This window comes from Schistocerca nitens, chromosome 9 (assembly GCF_023898315.1).
Source record: "Schistocerca nitens isolate TAMUIC-IGC-003100 chromosome 9, iqSchNite1.1, whole genome shotgun sequence".
Lineage (NCBI taxonomy): Eukaryota > Metazoa > Arthropoda > Insecta > Orthoptera > Acrididae > Schistocerca > Schistocerca nitens.
In genome coordinates, this window is record NC_064622.1 from 41,849,495 (window position 1) to 41,875,843 (window position 26,349).

General features: G+C 43.6%; 1 protein-coding gene and 1 non-coding gene across 2 annotated transcripts in view; both read left to right on the top strand.

The window, feature by feature from the left end:
- LOC126203838 (uncharacterized) overlaps positions 1–26,349 on the top strand; it is a 477,198-nt gene that overhangs the window by 164,819 nt on the left and 286,030 nt on the right. The gene's annotated exons all lie outside the window — the stretch shown is intronic.
- Positions 19,007–19,079, top strand: Trnav-cac (transfer RNA valine (anticodon CAC)). The gene has a single exon. It is a non-coding gene; the product is annotated as a tRNA-Val (tRNA).

Genomic DNA, 26,349 nt, shown 5'->3' on the forward strand with positions numbered 1-26,349 from the left:
GAACTCGTACGATCTGATTGTAGATTATCCGTGAAAATGATTGCAGAAGAACTGAACATCAATCGAGAAATTGAAGATCTGCATCACGATAATGCGCCGTCCCATACTGCTCTGTCAGTACAGCAATTTTTAACCTCAAAACAAATTTCAGCACTACCAAAGCCATCTTATTCACCAGATATCGCTCCGTTCGACTTTTTTCTATTTCCAAGAGTCAAAACAGCGGTCAAGGGACACCATTTTCAAACAATACAAAATGTCCAAAAATCTGTGACGAGGGTCTTGGAGGATATTACAGAGTTCCAGAAATGTTACCATCAATGGCAGAAGCGCTGGAAAATTGTATGCAATCAGAAGGGAACTACTTTGAAGGAGACAACACTAAACTTGACTAAAACGGTAATCAACATTTTTTTTCACATCAGTGTCATTACTTTATTATCACACCTCGTAAACCCACTTCTAACCGATGTTACGTGAGGCCATGGTGTGTGTGCATTATCTTCCGTTTCCAAGGAAACATCAGCTACCTGTTCCCTGTGAGGTCGAGTATAATCGTCCATCAGTACGCAGTCTGGGCCCACAGCTCCTCGCAACGCCGCACATGGAGCCCCAAGATCTCATCACGATACCTCACAGAAGTTAAACCTTGCTGATTCACCCGTACAGTATCATGAAGAGGTGTTCGATTAGTCAACATAATCGCTGCCCACACCATTAGGGATATCCCCCGATACCGTTCTCTTTCCACAATGTTTGGGTCCCTCAGTCGTGTTCCACATTCCCTCCAGATGCGAATCCGTCGAGAATCACTCTCCGTACCAAATCGGGACTCATCTGTGAAAACAACATTGGCTCACTGTTCGACTATCCAGGTGGCAGGTTGACGACTTCGCTCTAGACGATCCCCTGTGTGAAGATGCTTCACAGGTACACATACAGCAGGCCTCCGACAGTAAACACCACTTTGCCGAAGACCTCTGTACGCCGTTTACGTCAATACAACACGTGCAGTGGATGCTGCGAAGTCAGATGCAAATTGCCGTGCAGTACTAAGGCGATACCGTCGTGACCTTACAGCCAAAAACGGTCATTCCTTTCCGATATCATACATGGTCGGCACTCCCTGTTCTTTCGGATACAGTTCCGGTCTCTATAAACTGTCGCCAAGTGCCAAAACTACAGACCGATCCACATTAAGCCATCGGGCCACATCAGTTTGCGGCTGACCTGCTTGCATTCTTCCCATGGCCGTCCACCGCAGAGTCTAGTAGGCGTCTTTTCTGTGCCATGCTGTATCGTCTGTGGTTGTGTACACTGCGATTGTGGATGTGGGAATACCCGGTAAACATTAGCCCATTTGAGAAGTGGCCTGATGCCATCGTTGGCGTGGTTGCCCGTTGACCGGAATGCCATCTACCGTGCAGAACACAATCGTACGTACATCTGTTGACAGTTTGTATGATTATATCGTGAATTAAACACAGGACGGGGAAATAGCGGTTTGTTGCTTTAATTTTGGACACCAGCGTAGTAGCCACATCCTGTTCCTTGGACGGTGCAGTTATATCCCACTGGAGCAACCATTTAATGTCTTTATTCGCAGCAGATATCCTAGCTCACAGGATAGAATAGAGACTGTGATAGCATATAGTACGATTTGGTGCTATATCCAAGTGCCACGCGTATCCTCTTATCACTCCTGGTTTCTTTTCAAAAACCTGATTGCTGATGTAAGTTCAATAGCTCAACCCGACGTGCTTGTGCATTAGATTCTAAGACGTTGGACTGAATTTGTTCATGTAGACACAGAATGTTTATTGCTACCGGGGATGGTCTTCCGCTTGCACTGGTCCCTTTATCCATCTACTTAATCGCTCTCCCCTATTTGCTACGGAATTTCTGTTTGTGAAATATTTTATTTTATTTAGCTATGGCACAAATCACAATCTGTAAAGAACACGAGAAAAATACATAAATTCGTAAATTCGCAAGAAGAATAAAAATAAAATTTACGGACAGATCGCAAACATGCAAAGAAAAATAGAAACATCTACATCTACATCCATACTCCGCAAGCCACCTAACGGTGTGTGGCGGAGGGTACTTTGAGTACCTCTATCGGTTCTCCCTTCTATTCCAGTCTCGTATTGTTCGTGGAAAGAAATATTGTCGGTATGCCTCTGTGTGGGCTCTAATCTCTCTGATTTCATCCTCATGGTCTCTTCGCCAGATATACGTAGGAGGGAGCAATATACTGCGTGACTCCTCGGTGAAGGTATGTTCTCGAAACTTCAACAAAAGCCCGTACCGAGCTACTGAGCGTCTCTCCTGCAGAGTCTTCCACTGGAGTTTATCTATCATCTCTGTAACGCTTTCGCGATTACTAAATGATCCTGTAACGAAGCGCGCTGCTCTCCGTTGGATCTTCTCTATCTCTTCTATCAACCCTACCTGGTACGGATCCCACACTGGTGAGCAATATTCAAGCAGTGGGCGAACAAGTGTACTATAACCTACTTCCTTTGTTTTCGGATTGCATTTCCTTAGGATTCTTCCAATGAATCTCAGTCTGGCATCTGCTTTACCAACGATCATATTTATATGATCATTCCATTTTAAATCACTCCTAATGAATACTCCCAGAGAATTTATGGAATTGACTGCTTGCAGTTGCTGACCTGCTATATTGTAGCTAAATGATAAATGATATTCCTTTCTACGTATTCGCAGCACATTACACTTGTCTACATTGAGATTCAATTGCCATTCCCTGCACCATGCGTCAATTCGTTGCAGATCCTCCTGCATTTCAGTACAATTTTCCATTGTTACAACCTCTCGATGTACTACAGCATCATCCGCAAAAAGCCTCAGTGAACTTCCGATGTTACCCACAAGGTCATTTATGTATATTATGAATAGCAACGATCCTACGACACTCCCCTGCGGCACACCTGAAATCACTCTTACTTCGGAAGACTTCTCTCCATTGAGAATGACATGTTGCGTTCTGTTATCTAGGAACTCTTCAATCCAATTACACAATTGGTCTGATAGTCAATATGCTCTTACTTTGTTCATTAAACGACTGTGGGGAACTGTATCGAACGCCTTGCGGAAGTCAAGAAACACGGCATCTACGTGGGAACCCGTGTTTATGGCCCTCTGAGTCTCGTGGACGAATAGCGCGAGCTGGGTTTCACACGACCGTCTTTTTCGAAACCCATGCTGATTCGTACAGAGTAGATTTCTAGTCTCCGGAAAAGTCATTATACTCGAACATAAGTATGAATAAAGACATAAATAGACATATAAACTCACACAAGTCTTAGTGTACAATAAAATAAACGCGCATCACAAACATATGTGCATATTGCTAACGTAATCAATAGCCTCTTAGGTTGCATTCAGGAAACGAGCAATCTGGCCGTGGTTCTTCCTAACAGGGCATTCCTTGACGATGTCACCGCAGTCACACTCAAAAGAAGTAACCACGTGCCGTTTATACATGGAGTCGACACGTCTTCCGCGGTTCGTTCTTATCCAATTTAGCCCGGTCTCAAGATAAGCACTGGATCTCTATGAGATGTGTCAATAAAGCCATTTCACACTCTCTACCACAACATTCTATCATGTCGAATTTATCTCGTTGAAGGTTTACAGCAGTAACAATTGGAGGATTTCTTGACCGAAGTCTGTTGAGGTTCACATCTTCCAAGAAAGAACGAATGAGGAGCTGGAAGTTGTTTTGTACTTATTTGTAATCTCTAATGCATGCTGTTTGCGTAAGTGAGGTGGTGGAACACAGCCAAGTATCGATAGCCAATGGACGGCGTACTTTTTAGTACCCCAGATAGCATTCTCAATAAGCATGGTGTCAGAAAGACAATGGAACATGGAAAATGTGAATGAGGGTCATTCTTTTAGATGAAGTAGCCGCCGCATGTACCGTTGATTAACTGGAGTTTAATGTCTCTTCGTTGCCAACGAGAAGTACTCGTATCGGGATATTCGCTCCGCCCGTGTTCCAGCTTTCATAACATAAATTTCGGAACGAGGCGTTTTGGGGGATCATATTACGCGCCTCGCGTACCACTTGTGGAGATCAAAACCAGCCTTTTTAATTTCTTCCCGCTTCACTCCTCCCAGACGTTCTACGTCCTTTAATAACAGGCGACCTTACAACAACACCTGCAGAGAGAATTTAATTTCACGCCTGACTCGAGGAATGGTAAAGTACCTTACAGCTCAGGGAAGCATGAGCTTACAAGGACTTGAGCTGAAGAGTGTCGCGAGGGCCAGTTCATCTTTCGCGAACCCAAATCTAGCGTTTCCATTTCAGAGTTTGATAGCACTTTCAGTAAGAAGCATCTCTGCTCCGGACTTTTTAATTCTTCAGTCAGTTCATTTTTGCTCATATAAAATCTGTGCGGTCTAAGGCGCTGCAGTCATGGACTGTGCGGCTCGTCCCGGCGGAAGTTCGAGTCCTCCCTCGGGCATGGGTGTGTGTGTGTTTGTCCGTACGCTCATTTAGGTTAAGTAGTGTGTAAGCTTAGGGACTGGTGACCTTAGCAGTTAAGTCCCATAAGATTTCACACACATTTGAACACATTTATAAAATCTAAGAAACCACGATGGAGTGTAACGAATGGGACGGATATCGGTGGATGTCATTTACATGTACAGAAAAACAAATGATTACAGTTTAAAAAATACTAGATGATTTATTTAAGAGAAAGAACTTCAAAAACTGAGCAATTCAGTTAGTGTTGGTCCACCTCTCACCCTCACGGAAGCAATTATCCGGCTAGGCCTCCCTCCAGAGGGATATCGCTCCAAATTCTGTGCAATTGGCGCGTTAGATCGTCAAAATTCGGAGATAATTGGAGGGTCCTGCCCATTGTGCTCCATGTATTCTCATTTGTGGAGAGTTCCGGCAGCCTTGATGGCCAAAGTAGGGTTTGGCAAGCATGGACACAAGCAGTGGAAACTCTCTCCGTATGCGGAAAGAAATGTCACCTCAGAACACCACTGCTGGTTGCCTGGACGTATGGCGGGCGATATTGAGTGTGTCACGGCTGTCTTGGGCACCTGCAGACACATCTTCGGCCTGAAATCTCACTGACTGGAGTGGAACTGTCTTCAGTGGTGAGTCTCCCTTCGAACCGATGACCAGCGAAAACTTGTCCGGGGATGCCCCCGACAGCGGTGGGATACCTAGCTGTCTGTCGCTCGCCATACAGACCGACCGCCACGACTGTTGGTCTGACGGGCCATTTCTTTTCATACAAGGATCCCCTTTTGTTGTCATCCGCGGCGCCTCTACGGCACAGCGGTACGTCGAGAGCATTGCACAGCTCATGTTGTTGCCCTTCATGGGAAGCTATTCTGGGCTTGCAGTTCAGTAAGATAACGTCCGCCCGCACACAGCTAGAGTTCTTAGTGCTCGTCTTCGTGCTTGCCAAACTATACCTTGCCCAATAAGGTCCCCGGATTTCTAACCAATTGAGGACGTTTGGAGCCTTGTGGGCAAGGCTCCGCAACTACCTTTGTACAGAATTTGGCACGATAGCCCTCAAGACGACATCCAACAACACTGTCAACCAATTCCAAGCCGAATAACTGCTAGCGTAAGGCCAGAGGTGGACCGTCAGGTTATTGACTTGCTGAATTTCTGCAAATCTTTCTCTTGAACATATAATCCATTTTTTTCTGAAATTGTAATGATTTGTTTATCTTGTCCTTCGTGGCGCGTTTCTTCAGTGTATGCAGTTGCCTTGTATGTTAACCGGGGACCTAGAAACGACGGAGAGGCTCCGTCCCCGCCGCAGCCGCAGTGGTCCACAACCCCATGACGACTACCGTAGTCTACTTCACCCCTGCGCCGCCCCACGCCGAACCCAGGGTTATTGTGCGCTTCGGTCCCCGGTGGACTCCCCAGGGAACGTCTCACACCAGACGAGTGTAAACTCTATGTTTGCGTGGTAGAGTAATAGTGGTGTACGCGTACGTGGAGAACTTGTTTGCGCAGCAATCGCCGACATAGTGTAACTGAGGCGGAATAAGGGAAATCAGCCCGCATTCGCCGAGGCAGATGGAAAACCGCCTAAAAACCATCCACAGTCTGGCCGGTTCACCGGACCTCGACACAAATCCGCCGGGCGGTTTCGTGCCGGGGACCAGGCGCTCCTTCCCGCCCGGAAAGCCGTGCGTTAGACGCACGGCCAACCGGGCGGGCTATCTAGTTGCCTTAGGGAAGGCTGTAACGGTAGCGAACCGTTTCCAGGGTGATGTCTTTCCGCAGCGCCGCAGAGCACTAAGCGTATAAATGCCACATTAAACAAGCTGGAGACATTAAAAGGTATCAGATAGATTATATAATAGTAAGACAGAGATTTAGGAACCAGGTATTAATTGTAAGACATTTCCAGGGGCAGATGTGGACTCTGACCACAATCTATTGATTATGAACTGTAGATTAAAACTGAAGAAACTGCAGAAAGGTGGGAATTTAAGGAGATGGGACCTGGACAAACTGATTAAACCAGAGGTTGTACAGAGTTTCAGGGAGAGCATAAGGGAAAATTGTCACAAATGGGGGAAAGAAATACAGTAGAAGAAGAATCGGTAGCTCTGAGGGATGAAGTAGTGAAGGCAGCAGAGGATCAAGTAGGTAAAAAGACGAGGGCTAGTAGAAATCCTTGGATAACAGACGAAATATTGAATTTAATTGATGAAAGGAGAAAATATAAAAATGCAGTAAATGAAACACACAAAAAGGAATACAAACGTCTCAAAAATGAGATCGACAGGAAGTGCAAAATGGCTAAGCAGGGATGGCTAGAGGTCAAATGTAAGGATGTAGAGGCTTATCTCACTAGGGGTAAGATAGATACTGCCTACAGGAAAATTAAAGAGACCTTTGGAGAAAAGAGAACCACTTGTATGAATATCAAGAGCTCAGATGGAAACCCAGTTCTAAGCAAAGAAGGGAAAGCAGAAAGGTGGAAGGAGTATATAGAGGGTCTACACAAAGGCGATGTACTTGAGGACAATATTCTGGAAATGGAAGAGGATGTAGATGAAGATGAAATGGGAGATACGATACTGCGTGAAGAGTTTGACAGAGCACTGAAAGACCTGATTCGAAACAAGGCCCCGGGAGTAGACAACATTCCATTAGAACTACTGACGGCCTTGGGAGACCCAGTCCTGACAAAACTCTACCGTCTGGTGAGCAAGAAGTACGAGACAGGCGAAATACCCACAGACTTCAAGAAGAATATAATAGTTCCAACCCCAAAGAAAGCAGGTGTTGATAGATGTGAAAATTACCGAACTATCAGTTTAATAAGTCACAGCGGCAAAATACTAACACGAATTATTTACAGACGAATGGAAAAACTGGTAGAAGCCGACCTCGGGGAAGATCAGTTCGGATTCCGTAGAAATGTTGGAACACGTGAGGCAATACTGACCTTACGACTTATCTTAGAAGAAAGATTAAGGAAAGGCAAACCTACGTTTCTAGCATTTGTAGACTTAGAGAAAGCTTTTGACAATGTTGACTGGAATACTCTCTTTCAAATTCTAAAGGTGGCAGGGGTAAAATACAGTGAGCGAAAGGCTATTTAGGATTTGTACAGAAACCAGATGGCAGTTATAAGAGTCGAGGGACATGAAGGGGAAGCAGTGGTTGGGAAGGGAGTGAGACAGGGTTGTAGCCTCTCCCCGATGTTATTCAATCTGTATATTGAGCAAGCAGTAAAGGAAACAAAAGAAAAATTTGGAGTAGGTATTAAAATCCAGGGAGAAGAAATAAAAACTTCGAGGTTCGCCGATGACATTGTAATTCTGTCAGAGACAGCAAAGGACTTGGAAGAGCAGTTGAATGGAATGGACAGTGTCTTGAAATGAGGATATAAGATGAACATCAACAAAAGCAAAACGAGGATAATAGAATGTAGTCGAATTAAATCGGGTGATGCTGAGGGAATTTGATCAGGAAATGAGACACTTAAAGTAGTAAAGGAGTTTTGCTATTTGGGAAGCAAAATAACTGATGATGGTCGAAGTAGAGAGGATATAAAATGTAGACTGGCAATGGAAAGAAAAGCGTTTCTGAAGAATAGGAATTTGTTAACATCGAGTATAGGTTTAAGTGTCAGGAAGTCGTTTCTGAAAGTATTTGTATGGAGTGTAGCCATGTATGGAAGTGAAACATGGAAAATAAATAGTTTGGACAAGAAGAGAATAGAAGCTTTCGAAATGTGGTGCTACAGAAGAATGTTGAAGATTAGGTGGGTAGATCACGTAACTAATGAGGAGGTATTGAATAGGATTGGGGAGAAGAGAAGTTTGTGGCACAACTTGACTAGAAGAAGGAATCAGTTGGTAGGACATGTACTGAGGCATCAAGGGATCACAAATTTAGCATTGGAGGGCAGTGTGGAGGGTAAAAATCGTAGAGGGAGACCAAGAGATGAATACACTAAGCAGATTCAGAAGGATGTAGGTTGCAGTAGGTACTGGGAGATGAAGAATCTTGCACAAGATAGATTAGCATGGAGAGCTGCATCAAACCAGTCTCAGGACTGAAGACCACAACAACAACAACAAGCAAGCTCAGTGTTGTACGACAACATATTATTTTTCATACCATTTAAAATAGTGTGATATAAATGTCATAAATCTCAGATTACGTAATATAAATGCAGAATCTGTTGTGGGACATCGTGGAATATTTCCGCTTCAACCCTTTTCGTTTCATGAAGTTCCAATGGATGGCGCCGCTATATGTAACTTTCAAAATGGTGTCCACAGCGGAGGTGCGTTCTAAGCTGAGAGCTGAGTTTCTTTTGGCGGAAAACCTGAGCATCGGAAATATACATAGACGCTTGCAAAATGTCTACGGAGACCTAGCGGTGAACAAAAAGCACGGTGAGTCGTTAGGTGAGGCGTCTGTCATCATTGCAACAAGGTCACGCAAACCTCTCCCATCTCCCTAGTGCCGGCCAGTCGCACGTAACTGTGCCCCTGGAATTTGGAAAGTGTGAAACGTCCCCTTAGAAAATTTAATGACTTACTGTGCTGATAAACCTCTTACGTTATTTGATTTTCAAACAGCTGAGCAGAACTGAACGTACTCAGACACTTCTCTCTTTACTTATTCTGATCAACGCTAAACTGACACACAATATTTTTAGCGCAACGCAATCTCACTTTCAGTAATCCCTACAAAAGAAGGCCCTGACTAACAATAACCTAGTCCGCAGCACGTGGTCGTGCGGTAGCGTTGTCGCTTCCCACGCCCGGGTTCCCGGGTTCGATTCCCGGCGGGGTCAGGAATTTTCTCTGCCTCGCGATGACTGTGTGTTATGTGCTGTCCTTAGGTTAGTTAGGTTTAAGTAGTTCTAGGTTCTAGGGGACTGATGACCATAGATGTTAAGTCCCATAGTGCTCGGAGCCATTTGAACCATTTAACAATAACCTATACCTTTCATGAATCACTTACCTCACAAAAATCTTCGTTACTCGACCTACTGCAATACAGCGAGCGCCAGTACTGCCAGTTAAATAAAAGATTCTAACTACTGAAGGCACTAACTACTGACAGGCATACTTAGCAAATGAAAGATTTTGATAGAGAACAATGTATTTACCTTAATAGTGATCAAAAGTCATAATATATACATCAGTTCATGACATCCAGTCTTACAAATTTATTCTTTCTGAAGGACACACGTCCAGATCGTCCGCTCTCAAAATTCTGCCATCTCTCTCCCCACATCCACCACTGCTGGTGGCTCACCTCAAACTGCGCAACTCTACGTGCTGTTCACATCCAACTGCCCAATACTACAATAGCTAATATTCCACCAATGAAAACCAGCCACAGACTGCACACAGCACAGTCAGTGATTTTCATACAGAGCGCTGCGTGGGGTTACCAATATAAAAACCTAAACAGCCTACTTACAAGTGTGTACTCCCTCATTCGAGGTGATCGATGGATCATAATCAAACACCTCTCTGCTCAACCAGACATCTCTCTTGATAGTGCTGACACACACGTCCACAGCTTGGGATATTCAAAGGTTTGTGTCCGCTGGTTTCTTCTCCGTCGAACACAAGACCATAAACAGCGACAAGGACTATCTTTGCGGAATTTGTAGCGCGTTACGACGCCGATCGTGACAATTTTGCTGTCGAACATCGTCACAGGCGATGAAACATAGATTGTTCCCTTCGCATCGGAAACAAAACGGCAATCCACAGATTGGCCACACACCGTCTCTCCTCCGAAGAAAAATCCAAAGTCGCATCGTCAGCAGGCAAAGTCATGGCGACGTCCTCTGGGACTCTAAAGGGGTTATTCTGTTTGATGTCCTTCACTGGGCTGCAACGACCAACTCTGAAGTGTACTGTGCTATCCGCATAAAGCTGAAAAAAAAGGGTCTCAGCGTGTTCACCTCACAAAAATGCAGAGGAACTTCTTCTTATCCATGACAACGCTAGTCCTCGCAAGTCTGCGCGCGGGAGAGGAGATCACAAAATTTTCTTGGACTGTTCTTCGCATCCACCCTACAGCCCGGGTCTCACACCTTCCACCTATTTGGCCCAGTGAAGGATGCACTCCGCGAGAAGCAGTACATGGATGATGGAGAAGTTGCTGGTGCAACAATGACTTTTAGGGCGGTACCATGCGGGCGAAAAGGCCATCCCGGTAAGGCATCGCAAGCTAGTCGAACGGGGATTTTGTTGGAATATAGGGTTTTGTAGCCGAAATAATGGGGAATAATATGCTTTATGGAAATCCTGAATTAAAATTCCAGGAAAAAGGTGTTGTAATACTTATTCGACAACTCTCGTATGTATACAACACAACCTGAAATTTAAATATTTTGATTATTTTTAAAGATATTCAGCTTCACAACTCCTCTTCATTCAGTCCAAATCTCAGTAGGTTAATAACTAGCAACATTAAAAACACAAATTCCATTTCTTCTGTACTTCATAGAAAATATCCTTTAATATGATACACAAAAGTGTAGCTTTATAAAGTCAAAACCCCAGGCAGCGCGAGTAATGATTTTCTCAAGCTACCTTGTATGTTAAAGAGGCTCATTTCCAAAAATATTTCTTGTTTTCCACTGAAATGAGAATGATGAGCTTTCCCCACCTTCACTGCGAGAAGACAGATTATATAGAACAAATTTCCACACTAGCTAGATTCTAATTAGGTATCTTCCTGTAATTTTATAGAATTAGTAGAAGTTTTTTGTTCGCTGTTATAGTGGACAATGTAGGCAGCTACCATTCCGAATGGGAGAAAATCATCCCACAATGGCGGAAGTAAGCAATAATTTTTTCCAGAGAGATTACTTAAGCGCTACTACACGGGCCTCTATGGAGCTTTTCGGCATGATGTGCGGCGAAATCCTTGTGTTGTCCTGGTCTGCCTCCGATGAAGAACTGTTCAGAACGAAAACTCACAATTTCGTGCCGCGCCGCATCTAGAAAACTTTCGCTGTAAGCACGTTTCAGACGCTGTCTCTTCGCATGTGCATAGCTTGACAGAACTTTTTTGTATATTTTGTAATATAAAACATTGACTTAGCTGAATTTATCGTTGCATCTCAGGATTGTTCCCGTATGCCGTCCGTGTTAATCCGCATGTAGAATACAACTGTTGATGACTTGGCTTAGTCAGTATTAGAAGGGAAGTGCATGACCTTACACGAAAATAGGCTTAGAATATAAATAACTCATTCTATAAACGATTACATCAAACATTCGCATGAAAAACTGTGCATATTACCGCGAGAGACATTCAAGGTGAAAGAGAGGAACTTTGGTACCGCGAAGAAACAAGATATCGATATATTAGGAGCAAAGATATACCGAAGACAACAAAATGTTTCTGCTCTTTTGATGTGTGCTCCTTTAAGCAATATGAATGCTACATGAGATGGCTTGTTGATTTTGTAAGACTACAACGTGAAAAGCCGCAAGTAAAGTTACACGATCGTCCTTTCGTCATCAGACTACACTTTGTGCTGCACTATCAAATTTCTGCACCGAAGTACAAACCTCTGTTACAATATGCCTGAAAAAAAGCTGGCTTGCAATTGGCATATCAAAACCACCGTTTGGAAATGTAAGCAGCGGGGAGTTTGATACTGGATGCTTGAATGCAGAAGTGATATGGAAAGAAAAAAACGTGGCCCTAGTCAGATGTGCCTATCGTTCTGTTCGCTACGTAAGCGTTTCATTCCTACGAACCTAACTCGAAACACTCAGCTTTCATTCTCGTTGTCTGTAGATGAGGTGTATCTGTTCGCAACAGTTTGGCGTATTGTCAGGCTGTTTATATCTTCCTTACTAAATGATGTAGCCGAAACATGTAAACCTGTTTACAACACTTTTATTGCACCACAAGATGACTTCACACACGCACTACAAAAGTTGATACAAGACTGTTTCGAAACCTATTCAAAAGCAGCCTGCACAAAGTCATAACTAAAACTGCCGGACTCCGGTTGTTGGCGCAGAGGTTTATATAGATACTAGCAGTCGGAACCTAATTACATTCTTTAATATTGGCCATTTGATGGTTTCAGTTAAAAGTTGTACAGTTTTAGAGGGTGAGTTACCGAATTTAGATGTATAAATCGTTACTAATATTCCAGAATAATTAAGAAGTTGCAAGAGTATCATTAATGTGCCGAAATTCGTAATTTAAAAAACTAAATAACTCTGTAATTACAGAATAGACTTTATTATTAACATGATTCCAGGGACTTTTCATTAAACTGAACGGTAGTAACAGGTAGGCTTTACTGCAAGTATTTTATAAATGTGTTTTTTTCTATTTGTTCACATTCATTGAGTAAATCTTTGAATAAAAATTGTATTTCATGACACTTTCATTATAATTTATCATAACTCATCATAATTTCATAAATTTAGCCAATTAATAACATTACGACATCTCCATCAATAAACACTTCTGGGCTAAGTTTCCGTGGTCGATCTGTAAAACTTCTTCTCCCTGACGTTTCGTTCTCAACTACGGAGAACATCTTCGGAGGTGAGTCATTGACTCTCCGTAGTTGAGAACTAAACGTCAGGGAGAAGAAGTTTTACAGATCGACCACGGCAACTTAGCCCGGAAGTGTTTATTGATGAAGACGCCGGCCGTGAAAGCCTACATGGAATGATTATGACATGTGCTCACCAAGCTCACCAACATACGCTACAATGTGTATACATCGCGAAGTGGTATCCAACGGTTCACTTGGCTGGGAATAATGACTTTTTTCATTAAGAGTCAGCCTATTCCGTTGTTTCACATGATCCTCTTTGCTTTGACCACTTCACTGAAATCCCACACCTGCAGTGTGATGACTGAGTAGCCGTGCAACAATCTCAAGCCGGTGGAAAAAGTCTGTTCAACAGACAGGGTTACTTTAGGCAGAGGGAACTGTAGCAACAAGTCACGACATTGAAATTATGTGTGGTTTTGGTTCTACCATATTGCTGTTTTGTGTCTTCGCATTACGAAAGTTCCTCACTTGGACCTTGAGTTGGTGATTATTCAAATGTCTTTTGTGGTAAGACCCACAGTTTTGAACTTGATTTGAATACCGAGATTGATTTGAGACAAATCATTACGTCAGACATGCTGACACGAATATAGATACGTAGGTTTTCGCGTTCACCGTCAGTATCATTCGTATCTGACTGGTTGTACTGCCACGTTATCCTACAAAATACTTAAAATGCTTCAATACTAAAATAGTCGACGTTTCAGATGCGTCTTCCGTAGGAGAGAGTCTGATTTGGTTGGACAAAGAAAGGAGCTGGGATTGCTTCAATACATTACGTTTCTAATGGTATTATAAAATCACCGATGCTGATTTCTTAAAATTTCATTGGCCATGAAATACCACTGGTCGATGGTGGAAAGGATATAATAGAACTGGCCAGTGGTACACTTTTATTTTTGGTATACATTATGATACGTACAATCACCGAATCCAATGGCATTTGCAGACAACAATAATTTTTGAGTTTTATTTAAGTTCAAACAGATGGTAAAGTGTAATTCTTTTACATGTAAATGTAACACATGTGTAATAAAAATATTGTTCCACATAAAGGATTGTAATGTTAAATAAGCTGTCAAACATAGTTTATAATTTTGAAAAGCATCTGAAACGATTAGCATTATATCCCTACAGTTGTTATGATCACTTATCACATTTATAACGTCAATTATCAAAATTATACATTACTGGAGGTGAAAAAAAAGAAGGGAGATAGCACTATAGACACTGTAAGTTTTTTGAAGCCAGGGTGGATGGGGCCTGCCCCTAACACAAATAGCCCAAAATATTAGAAGGCTATTGTTTAACATTGCTTCTTGTTCAGAATTTCTGTCGTGTGTATACAACAACTGTTTTAAATACTAAAAATTGCAGTGCTTACATGAATAACATAGGTTGGATAATTTCAAACGTTTTTCTGCTCCTGAATGAATTTTTGCGCTAGTGATACGACGCATTTGGCCTCGTTAATGTAACTTGTTTTTTTGTTGATGTGTTTCGAATAACCAAAAAGAGAAGGAAGTAAGGTAAAAAGCATGCTTTCGTAATTCATTTAATTATACTTTTTTTATATTTGTATCGGTAACGAATGAAGCTGGAACTCCGAAACCAATGCTTGTTTTCTTAGTGGTGCCGGTATTGCTTCTTGTTCGTTACATTTTCAGCTTTCAACTTATATGCACAGCATTATTAATGTTCACATTTGCCAAAAACTGATCTACGTGTTCTTTGTTAGCCCTTTAACACGTGCAGTGAGGAAAGAAGCAAGACAGTCTATCGTATTTTGTGCATGTCATCAAAGTGAACCATTATTGAAATGTCAGAGAAACAGAACTGCGTAGAGGTAGGGCCTATAGGTCCATGCAGAATAGAGTTCTTGTTTTATTAGATTGTCAGTGCATACTTTCACTGCAGCTTACGTGTCTTCTCACTCTGAAATCTTACCTGTCATGCCTCATTCAGTGTGTAACCAGTAATAGCAATTTATAGGGTATAAATAAACAATATAATTTGCTTAAACATGTTCCCGCATTGTATAATACTATAAATGTCATTAAGGGAATGGTCTCAAACGCTTAGACCCCGTAAAAAGGATATTTTTTAACGTGTCTGTAACTCAATTTTTAAATAATGATAGCCTGACTTGTGTGAAAAAACGCGTAATCCTATCTTTCCAACAGTAGCCTATTTGCTTCTTTTCCCGGAATATTTCTCGCCAGTTTTTTTTTTGGAATAACCAAACGTGTCACAACTGGAATGTACGTCTAATTGATCATGTGCTCCAGTTTACTTTTGAATTTCATTTTCTTTAAAGTTATAAGTGTATGCCATGCTTTGTGATATACCAGTTTCCATGTATCATATGCACGATAGATCGTACTGATGTGAAACGAGTCATTTTGTATTAACATCATTTTCTTTTTAAACATGCCTCCTTGTTGACCACTTATTAGCTTTTTGTTTTGGTTGAAGACAGATAGACGTTAGTCAGCAATTCCTACCCATTACCATTTACACATTAGCCATTACGGAACAGGAGGCGTTGTCAAAGAGAAACATTTTCAGGTTAGTTTCCAACTTTAGTATGCTGTATGTCAGGCATTTGATGTCACTGGGTAAGTCATCAAAATTTTTAGTTTCCGTATTGTGAACTCCTGTTTGTGCTACAGACGAACTTAACGTGGCGTAACGAATGTCAGTTTTTCTCTTGGTATGATAATTATGTAGGTATTGTTCCTGATGAAGTTCAGTGGATTATTCACAACAAACTTCATTAAGGAATAAATACATTGTGAAACGGATAGATTGCTACTCACACGCCAAGCAGAAAGGAAGCAAGGCATACACACACATTGATACAATCACACACGCAAAACTCACACACACGACCATTGTCTCAGGCTGTTCTAGCCAGAATCTTTTTTAAAGAGGGCGGAAATATGAATAACGAATAATAATCGGCGGGAACAATGTCGGGCACGAGATGCTACACCAACAATGAGCACTACCACGTAGCCGTGTGTTGTGAGGAGGCCGTTGATACAGTGTGGCTTGTAGAGACGGGCAAACTGAAACACGTAACTGTTTCGAAACAAATGAAACAGTACAATGCAATGTTTCGATACGCTGTTTCGAAACAGTGAAACAGTTTGTGTTTTGTAATCTAATAAACCTACACATTTTATCGTCTTGACTGTCTACTGTATAAGTATGTCCACATACACACAAATGGGGTGCGAGAGCGCTAAATATATCGCGGAAAGTATGAAATTATCACTTAGGCGTCTTGGCAGTTTCGTATTTCTTGCAGCAAATGCGCTGCTTTCGTGCCGTGTGATTTTCATACTTTTCAATTGGCTGATGACAGCCATAGCTGAAGACAGAAGAGCCACCACGAACGGAACTGGAGGTGGGATCAAACTGCAGAAACAACAGATACGCTACTGGGATTCGCACATTCCGTTAGTATGGGTAATATACTCATCCTGCTAATTTCCATGCATACAAAGGGAATCATTAAGGATAATAGGCACAGTGACTATAGACTCACAAATAACGCCAAATAATTCGAATAAATAATAAAATATAACAGAAAAAAATTTTGTCTTTCAAGGTGTTTCGAACCGTTACTATAAATTCACCATGCTTCTTAGTCCTTCCCGTTCACCATTACACTATCAATGATATGTCAAACAGATTGCTTGCAATTATACCTACATCAAATTTATGTATATGTCTAATAACTGTCACTCTACGCCTTTTTTTATTCAAAATGTTGTAGGCTTACTTGCGTTTCTTAATATGATTACTGTACATGAACAGAGAAGTGTATGTTATCAAAAAGTGTAATTTAACTGAATGATTTTCACATATTTATTATTTTGAATGTGAATAGTATGCGTTGTTTTATTGTTTGGTTAGTGTTTATAAAGCAGATGTTACGCCATTTCGGAATATGACAGCTAGAAACGAAGCTTTATTTTCGGATATCTTAAGTTCATGCTATTGCTTGTCAAAAAGATTTCGACACTCTTGAAAGTGTTTCATGAAGTGGTATGTTAAATGTGTTTCAGTACCTGTGCCGAGCTCGAATCTCGTCCGACACAGAGGGGACTGAAACATCACTGTTTCGATACAATTAGTCCGTTCCAAGCACAGGTGGACTGAAACAGCCTTATTTTGAAACAATGGTACAGTTTCTGTGTCTGGCTCGAGATCGAATCTGGTCCAGTTATCCGAGACAGGGGCGGAATGAAACACCAGTGTTTCGAAACAGTGAACCGTAGCCGTTCAGAAACACAGAAACAGGTCCACGTATCGATACACTGTATCGAAAGATAGAAACAGTGGCCAAGTCTAGTGGCTTGGATATCGGAGCGTTTGCGGTTTGGAAGGCAATGAAAAACGCAGGAAAGAATAAAAGTAAACAGCGCAATCATGAATCATGTGTACAAAAAGAATATTGCTTCAACAGTGGCTCCATTTATGAATGAAATGTGATTCCGTGAAACTTTAGATGAGGATTGGATGGATAGGTAGGCCCGTAAACGACTCAGGCTGACATTTTTGATGAAGCGATTACATCTCCACGCAATGAAAGCACCTGACGCTATTCAGGATACGACCACAAAAGTCGATAGATATACACAACGGTCGAGACCACTGTCAAATCAATGTGACACGGGAAGGTATCACTGCTGTGAACTGTAGTGGTATAAACGCAGTCATCCTAATGCTTTGGGCTCTGTTCGTGACGTAATGGCAACTTCCTTCTTTTTTTTACCTCCACGTGAATTACACATGAAATTGTGTTTGACTGTATAAATTAACTTCAAACAACATCTTTTTATCGCTGAATACAGCGCTGATCTCTCTGCCTTTTTGACGCGTTCTCAGAAGTCGATTTGAGAAGAATGTGTTGTGAGCCCTTTTGGTGTTCATGCGCGCATTTTTAGAAAAGTTTTTTAATTCAAGGTTTTGTGTGTTATGCTGTGTTCCTCGAAAAAAGTATTAAAAGAGGGAAATAATCACGAGGAAAATTTTTTGTAACTAATCGTTTCTAAAAGTGGTGATAATATCACGGTCATGTTATCCTCATCAAAGAAGAAGTATACTTCTTGACACATTGTGCCGACCGTGAAAACTACAAAGAAGTGACAAAGATTAGTAATAAACAACTTTACAGGTTTTGTGAATTATTATACCTCACGACGCTGATTCACAACTGTTTTGCGCTCTAAGTTATTCAGATCTATGCAGACTTCACCAATGTTCGCCACTGAGGTCTGCTGGAAAATTTTGAATATCCTATCGACCCCTTAACGAAAGAGTGGGTTAGAAGGAGAGGGGATATGCTCCGACGGGAGACTATCCATAGGTTAGGCGATTTGCTGGTATTGGTAGCCCACAGCGGATCAACGACTAATTTTTGGGGCCATTCTTTTCCACCTGCCGGTGGAGGAAAACCCTCGCAAGTTATGTGTGTGTTGTCTCTTACCCGTAGGCCGCGAATACGCTCGGTCCCTGACACCGGGATCGCCTGTAACCATGGCGACAGGAGCCTGCAGCCGTCATCTCGAGTGATGTTATTAGGCTGCTTCCAGGTTCCTGTTGCCTCTCTTATTATGTGCGGGCGCATCCACGGCTGTCTTGCAATAACTGGGACTTCTTGGAACTTTATAGGGCGTCCACAGTAGTGGTGATGTTGCGCTAGTTCCTGTCTGTTATGGTGCCCCAGGCAAACCGTGCCCTGATTTCTGACCTGACGTATCACGCTGGCCCCACCACAGACAGCTAAAACTGGTTCATTCCGCAGTAGGAGGGAGGGGAGGGAGAGAGTAGCGCTGAATTCAGACCAGTTCTGTCTTGTCCTCGGAAAGCAGATCACGTTCGTTTCCGTAGTGTAGTGGTTATCACGTGTGCCTCACACGCGCAAGGTCCCCGGTTCGATCCCGGGCGGAAACATTATTTTAAAGTATAGTTTCGTGTTATTAAGAACAGTGTAGACGTACGAAGTAGAGTCGTACCTGAAAAGACGCTTTGAGCTAGCAGAATAAAGGTTTTAATGGTTAGTGTAGCAACCTTGATATTAAAACAGCCTTCCAAAAAATTTTATTGTTTATCGGATGTTAACCTAAATCTTTGTCACTGCCTTTACATAGACCTCCCAAAACCAGATTTCATAAACCGATTTCCCTATACCGATTTTGATTGGTCACGTAAGGACTGCAGTGTCTATGAGTAATTGGGATGAAAGGAGTGGACAGGAAACGGGATGACAAAGAAATAGGAAGGAAGTAATGGCTTTCAACAGCACAGGGCGCTGCGACAATGAAACGGCGAGAGTCGAAAATTCGTGCTGAGCCCCTTTTCTAACGTATGAAAACTTATTCTTACAAATTATAACAGCTACATTTGCTTACAGAAAAATTACTTCTTTTATGTTTCAAATAAAGACATATGATTTCGATTGATAGATTGCATGGTTTGTTTATTTTCAGGGTCTTAATTTGTTAGTTGTCCTTTAAACGCCCTTATGTTTTATTGTATTTTTTGTGATATGGTTGCTTTTTTGGTTCAATTTTTGTGAAAGCGGAAGTATTTATGCTTTTACATGTTGCAGTTTTCTCTTTTATCACTCTTAATTGATTTTAAATGGAGTGACATGCTTTGTGGTGCATTTTTTAAACGTAATGGCATACACGAAAATAAAACATACATATGAATAGTAAAATATAAGAAAATTGCAATTAAGCACACGATCTATTGGTCAGTGAGCAAAAGACAGATGGTGGCATACATGAAATAATAGGGACTTACACGTGAACAATAATAAAAAGATAATAAGCGACTTACATTTAGACTCACGATATATGATCAGAGGTCAATGAACATAAAGGACGGACACAGTGCATTATAATAAATTAAAATTTTGTTTAAGAAAGACGAAGGGCGGAGAGTGAGAGGCAGAGACAGATAGACAGAGAAGGGGAGAGATATAGAACATTTGTATATAGAAATATTGTTTAATTTATATGGAGTAAGGTGACGCAGAATTTATATCTGCTGCTTCTCTATAATGGGAGTCTCTTATTTTTTTGTACACTTTGATTGCACACAACAATTTAAAAAACAAATAAATAGAAATATTATTTTATTATGCATTTAAAACATAGCACAATAAGACACAAAATTTACATTGATATTCGTAATGATTAACAGATCATCTTTGATTTCGTACTTTTAGTTGCATTCGGGAACGACACGGAGCAGTGACAGTGACGACTGGGGCATGTCGGGAAAAGGAAAAAGGGGGGGGGGGGAGGAAGGGGTGAGGTGATAGCCACGTCACGTTTTGTGGTCTGCGACCCTGAAGGCTGCGTCCATCGCGATGTCAGGTAGTTCTGGAACATTTCTCGGTACTTTTTCCGCTGTATAGACCTGTTGTGCTCTTCCCACAAGTCCACGAGGAAGCTCAATTTATGCGTCTGGCGTTTTGTAATGACTGCATGTTTTGTCATTCTGAGAATCTACAGAGTTGCTACGCGCTTGGGCCTCGGAAAGCTTTTACCGTCAGGAATGGTGGGTGCCGTGGCTCAGATGGTTCTAGCGTCGGTCCTGTTGATATGGGCCACCATTCTTTTACGGGCTACCCGTATTTCGCTGCTCTGCCTCCAGGAGAATCTGTGTTCTACCGTGCGTTCTTTACCGAATGTTTCTGTTTTATCTGTGCCAGGCAGCACGCAGATGGTTCAAATGGCTCTGAGCACTATGGTACTTATTATCTTAGGTCATCAGTCGCCTAGAACTTAGAACTACTTAAACCTAACTAACCTAAAGACATCACACACATCCATGCCCGATGCAGGATTCGAACCTGCGACCGTAGCAGTCCCGCGGTTCCGGACTGCAGCGCCTAGAACCGCACGGCCACCGCGGCCGGCCAGTACGCAGATTCGCGCCAGTTTTTCGTTCGTGGGTATAACTTTGTGTGCAGCCCTGTAGCATGAATCTTTGGAGTAGGTTGTCACGACACGTTCCGAGATATTCTCCCGTGGACAGTCATGGTCCAGAAGACTTACACCGATTTTGCATTTTACGGCGTCCCCCTGAGCAGTCCTCTTTATTAGGTTGGACACAGTGGACAGCGCATAGCTTTTGTCTGTTATTATCTGCTTTACACTGAGGTGAAAAAAATCATAGGATACCTCATAAAATCGTGTCGCAGCTCCTTTTGATCGGCGTAGTGCAGCAACTCGACGTGTCGTGGACTCAACGAGTCGTTGGAAGTCCCCTGTAGAAATAATGAACCTTGATGCCTCTGTAGCCGTCCATAACTACGAAAGTGTTGCCGGTACAGGATGTCGTGCACGAACTGATCTCTCCCTTATGTCCCACAAATGTTCGATAGGATGCACTTCGGGCAATCTGGATGGCCAAATCATTCTCTAGAATTGCCCAGAATGTTCTCGAAACCAGTCGCGAACAATTGTGGTCCGGTGACATGAGATCGTTGTTTGGGAACACGAAGGCCATGAATGGCTCAAAATGATTTCCAAGTCAAACAATAATATCAGAAATTGAGTCCACCTTGATCCAAAACACCTTGTTATTCGTTTATTTCTTTACTCTCCCGAACTAGTTTCGGCGACAAATATCACCATCATCATTGGGTTTTTTAAATCTCATTTGTTGTATGTTGGAGAATACTCAGTACTGTAGAACACTCAGTATAATGTCGTTTACTGAAACTGAACTACACTTCTCGAACAATCACTATATACACACAAAAACAAATAACTTGTAGACGACCATCATCAAGAGCGTCGGTGAGGTCCGTCGGAGCTGGTCCTAGCTCGGCGAGGAACTGGCTGTACTGCTGCTGCGCTGGCCTTATAAGGCCGGCGGAGGTCGGCGGAGTACTTCAACTTTCCCTGTATCTGTGAGGCGACCTCTGCAGAAAAAGGTTCGCATTAGTCTCTAACAAGCTCTGTTTGTTTTGAAGAATTTTTTTCCTCTTGGTTGCGCCTGCAAGTGCTTGTGTATGTATGTGGTACACAGAGGTGTCTTGAGTGTAGTCTGCCGGGCAGGGGCCGTCTGTGGCAGACGTAACATACACTCCTGGAAATGGAAAAAAGAACACATTGACACCGCTGTGTCAGACCCACCATACTTGCTCCGGACACTGCGAGAGGGCTGTACAAGCAATGATCACACGCACGGCACAGCGGACACACCAGGAACCGCGGTGTTGGCCGTCGAATGGCGCTAGCTGCGCAGCATTTGTGCACCGCCGCCGTCAGTGTCAGCCAGTTTGCCGTGGCATACGGAGCTCCATCGCAGTCTTTAACACTGGTAGCATGCCGCGACAGCGTGGACGTGAACCGTATGTGCAGTTGACGGACTTTGAGCGAGGGCGTATAGTGGGCATGCGGGAGGCCGGATGGACGTACCGCCGAATTGCTCAACACGTGGGGCGTGAGGTCTCCACAGTACATCGATCTTGTCGCCAGTGGTCGGCGGAAGGTGCACGTGCCCGTCGACCTGGGACCGGACCGCAGCGACGCACGGATGCACGCCAAGACCGTAGGATCCTACGCAGTGCCGTAGGGGACCGCACCGCCACTTCCCAGCAAATTAGGGACACTGTTGCTCCTGGGGTATCGGCGAGGACCATTCGCAACCGTCTCCATGAAGCTGGGCTACGGTCCCGCACACCGTTAGGCCGTCTTCCGCTCACGCCCCAACATCGTGAAGCCCGCCTCCAGTGGTGTCGCGACAGGCGTGAATGGAGGGACGAATGGAGACGTGTCGTCTTCAGCGATGAGAGTCGCTTCTGCCTTGGTGCCAATGATGGTCGTATGCGTGTTTGGCGCCGTGCAGGTGAGCGCCACAATCAGGACTGCATGCGACCGAGGCACACAGGGCCAACACCCGGCATCATGGTGTGGGGAGCGATCTCCTACACTGGCCGTACACCACTGGTGATCATCGAGGGGACACTGAATAGTGCACGGTACATCCAAACCGTCATCGAACCCATTGTTCTACCATTCCTAGACCGGCAAGGGAACTTGCTGTTCCAACAGGACAATGCACGTCCGCATGTATCCCGTGCCACCCAACGTGCTCTAGAAGGTGTAAGTCAACTACCCTGGCCAGCAAGATCTCCGGATCTGTCCCCCATTGAACATGTTTGGGACTGGATGAAGTGTCGTCTCACGCGGTCTGCACGTCCGGCACGAACGCTGGTCCAACTGAGGCGCCAGGTGGAAATGGCATGGCAAGCCGTTCCACAGGACTACATCCAGCATCTCTACGATCGTCTCCATGGGAGAATAGCAGCCTGCATTGCTGCGAAAGGTGGATATACACTGTACTAGTGCCGACATTGTGCATGCTCTGTTGCCTGTGTCTATGTGCCTGTGGTTCTGTCAGTGTGATCATGTGATGTATCTGACCCCAGGAATGTGTCAATAAAGTTTCCCCTTCCTGGGACAATGAATTCACGGTGTTCTTATTTCAATTTCCAGGAGTGTATGTTACAGCATGTTTTAAGAATTAATTTTGCTGTTTGCGACATTTTTTCTGTGCGCTTTTTTCTCTTTTTTCTGTAGCCGTTTTTTTTTACTGAGCGACCAGCATGTCATATTCGTTGGATGGTATGTAGCTGCTTTTATACACAAAAAAACAAAACTCTCACACTTCGTTTCTCTGTGTATAAAAGCAGCTACATACCATCCATCCAACGAACATGACGTGGTGTTTGGTCAAAAAAACGCACAGAAAATATGTCGCAAACAGCGACAATAATTCTTAAAACATGCTGTAACATACAATAAATAAGAGTAAAAAATCCAATGATGATGGTGATATTTGTCGCCGAATTGCATCAAGGCGGACTCAATTTCTGATATTGTTTTTTCTATGCGAACAGGGACCAAGTGAAAGAGTTCCAAGATAAAATTATTGATTTCGAAGTAGTCGAACATAACCGTTTCCAGTCAGTGACTGGTTCAGGTGGACCAGAGGATGCAGTCCATTCCATGCAAACACAGGGCAACCCATTATGGAGCCACCACCAGCTTGCACAGTGCATTGTTGACATCCTGAGTGCATGGCTCCATTGGATCTGCGCCACGCCCGAACCCTACTATCAGCTCTTATCAACAGAAATCGGGAGTCACCAGGCCACGGTTTTCCACTGGTCTACAGCCCAACCGTATGTATGGTCACGAGCTCATGAGAGGCACTGCAGGCGATGTCGTACTGCAAGCAAAAGATCTCGCGTCGGTCATCCGCTGCCACAGCCAATTAACGACAATTTCGCCGCACTGTCCTAACGGTTACGTACGTCGTACATCCCACACTGATTTCTGCGGTTATTTCACGCAGTTTTCCTTGTCTGTTAGCGCTCACAACTCTAGGCAAACCCCGCTGCTCTGGGTCGTGAAGTAAATGCCGTCGGCCACTGCGTTGTCCATGATGAGAGGTAATGCCTGAAATTTGGTATTCTCGGCACACTCTACACTGTAGATCTCGAAACTTTGAATTCCCTGACGATTTCCGAAATGGAATGTCCGAAGCGTCTAGTTCCAACGTCCATTCCGCATTCAAAGGCTATTACACTGCTGGCCACCGTAAATGCAACACCAAGAAAGACAAGACGTAGCACAACAAAATTTATTTTGTAGATAACATGTTGACCAAGTATCAAATGATTACGTTTACAGACGTCTGTGACATGTGGTTCCTGCCAGAATCAGTAGCCAGAGTAGCCGCCATTGTTGGCAATCACCGCTGCCACACGTCTCGGCATTGAGTCAAAGAGACGTTGGATGTGTTCCTGGGGTACAGCAGCCCAAGCAGCTTCCACACGTTGCCAAAGATCATCTGGTGTGGCAGCTGGGGATGTAATCTGGGTCACTCGTTGAGCAACCATGGACCACATGTTTTCTATCGGCGAAAGATCCGGAGAGCGAGCCGGCCAGGGAAGCAATTCAATCTGGTTATTGACGAAGAACCTTTGGACAATGCGTGCCACGTGTGGTCGCGCATTATCCTGTTGAAATATGGCTGTGGCCGAGCCCTGAAGGTAAGGAAGGACAACTGGCTCCAGCACCTCGGATATTTAGCGCCGGCTATTTAAAGTACCGGCAATGCGTAATAGAGGCGTGCGAGAGTAATATCCAATACCGCCCCATACCATAATACCCGGTGCAAGACCAGTGTGGCGGTGCATAATGCAGCTGTCCAGCATCCTCTCTCCACGGTGTCTCCACACTCGAATCCGATCATCGTGGTACTGCAGACAGAAGCGTGCCTCGTCAGTAAAGACAACGTCATTCCATTCTGCCGTCCACATCCATCTGTCATCACACCATTGGCGACGGAGACGTCTGTGGTTCTGCGTCAATGGTAGACGAAGCAATGGACGTCTTGCGGACAGACCACTCTGCTGTAAACGGCATCGAATGGTACGCGCAGACACTGGATGATGCGTTACAGACGCAATGTGCTGTGCTATGGTTCGGGATGTCACTGAGCGATCCGTCACTGCCATGCGCACAATTTGCCTATCAGCACGTGCAGTGGTGCACCGAGGTGAATGCGATCGACCACGTCGGTCCGTGGTACCCTCCTGCATCCAACGGTCACATATCCGCATTACAGTTGTTTGGTTTCGTCCAACACGACTAGCGATTTCTCTGTATGATAATCCACAATCTCGGTAAGCCACTTTCCTTCCTCTGTCGAACTCGGATACTTGATCAAACGATGTTCGCTGTTGTCTACGAGGCATAACTGATCGTCTTGTGAAACAACCACAAGGTAAACACACGTGCCGAACGTACACTCGTCGAAATCGCCAAGCCTTAAATGGCGCTATGAGGTGGCGCCACAGGCGCGCGTGATGTGCGTCTGCGCTGAAATTCTAATCAGTTGCATATCTCATCGCTGCAAACTCATGGTGTAAATTTCACTTGATTCGGATGCTTCCTTCAGGGTGTTGCATTTACGGTGGCCAGCAGTGTAATTCACAATATGTTCATAAGGCGAGGTTCAACAGACGTAATGCATTCCAGCTATCAGCTGATGGTTAAAATGCCTTCTATAAAAAAAAAATTACGTCGTGTGACCATAATCATGTCGGAAACCGTTTCACATGAATCAGCTTAGAGCAAATGACAGCTTCGCCAATGCACTGCCGTTTCGTACCTTGTGTATGCGATAC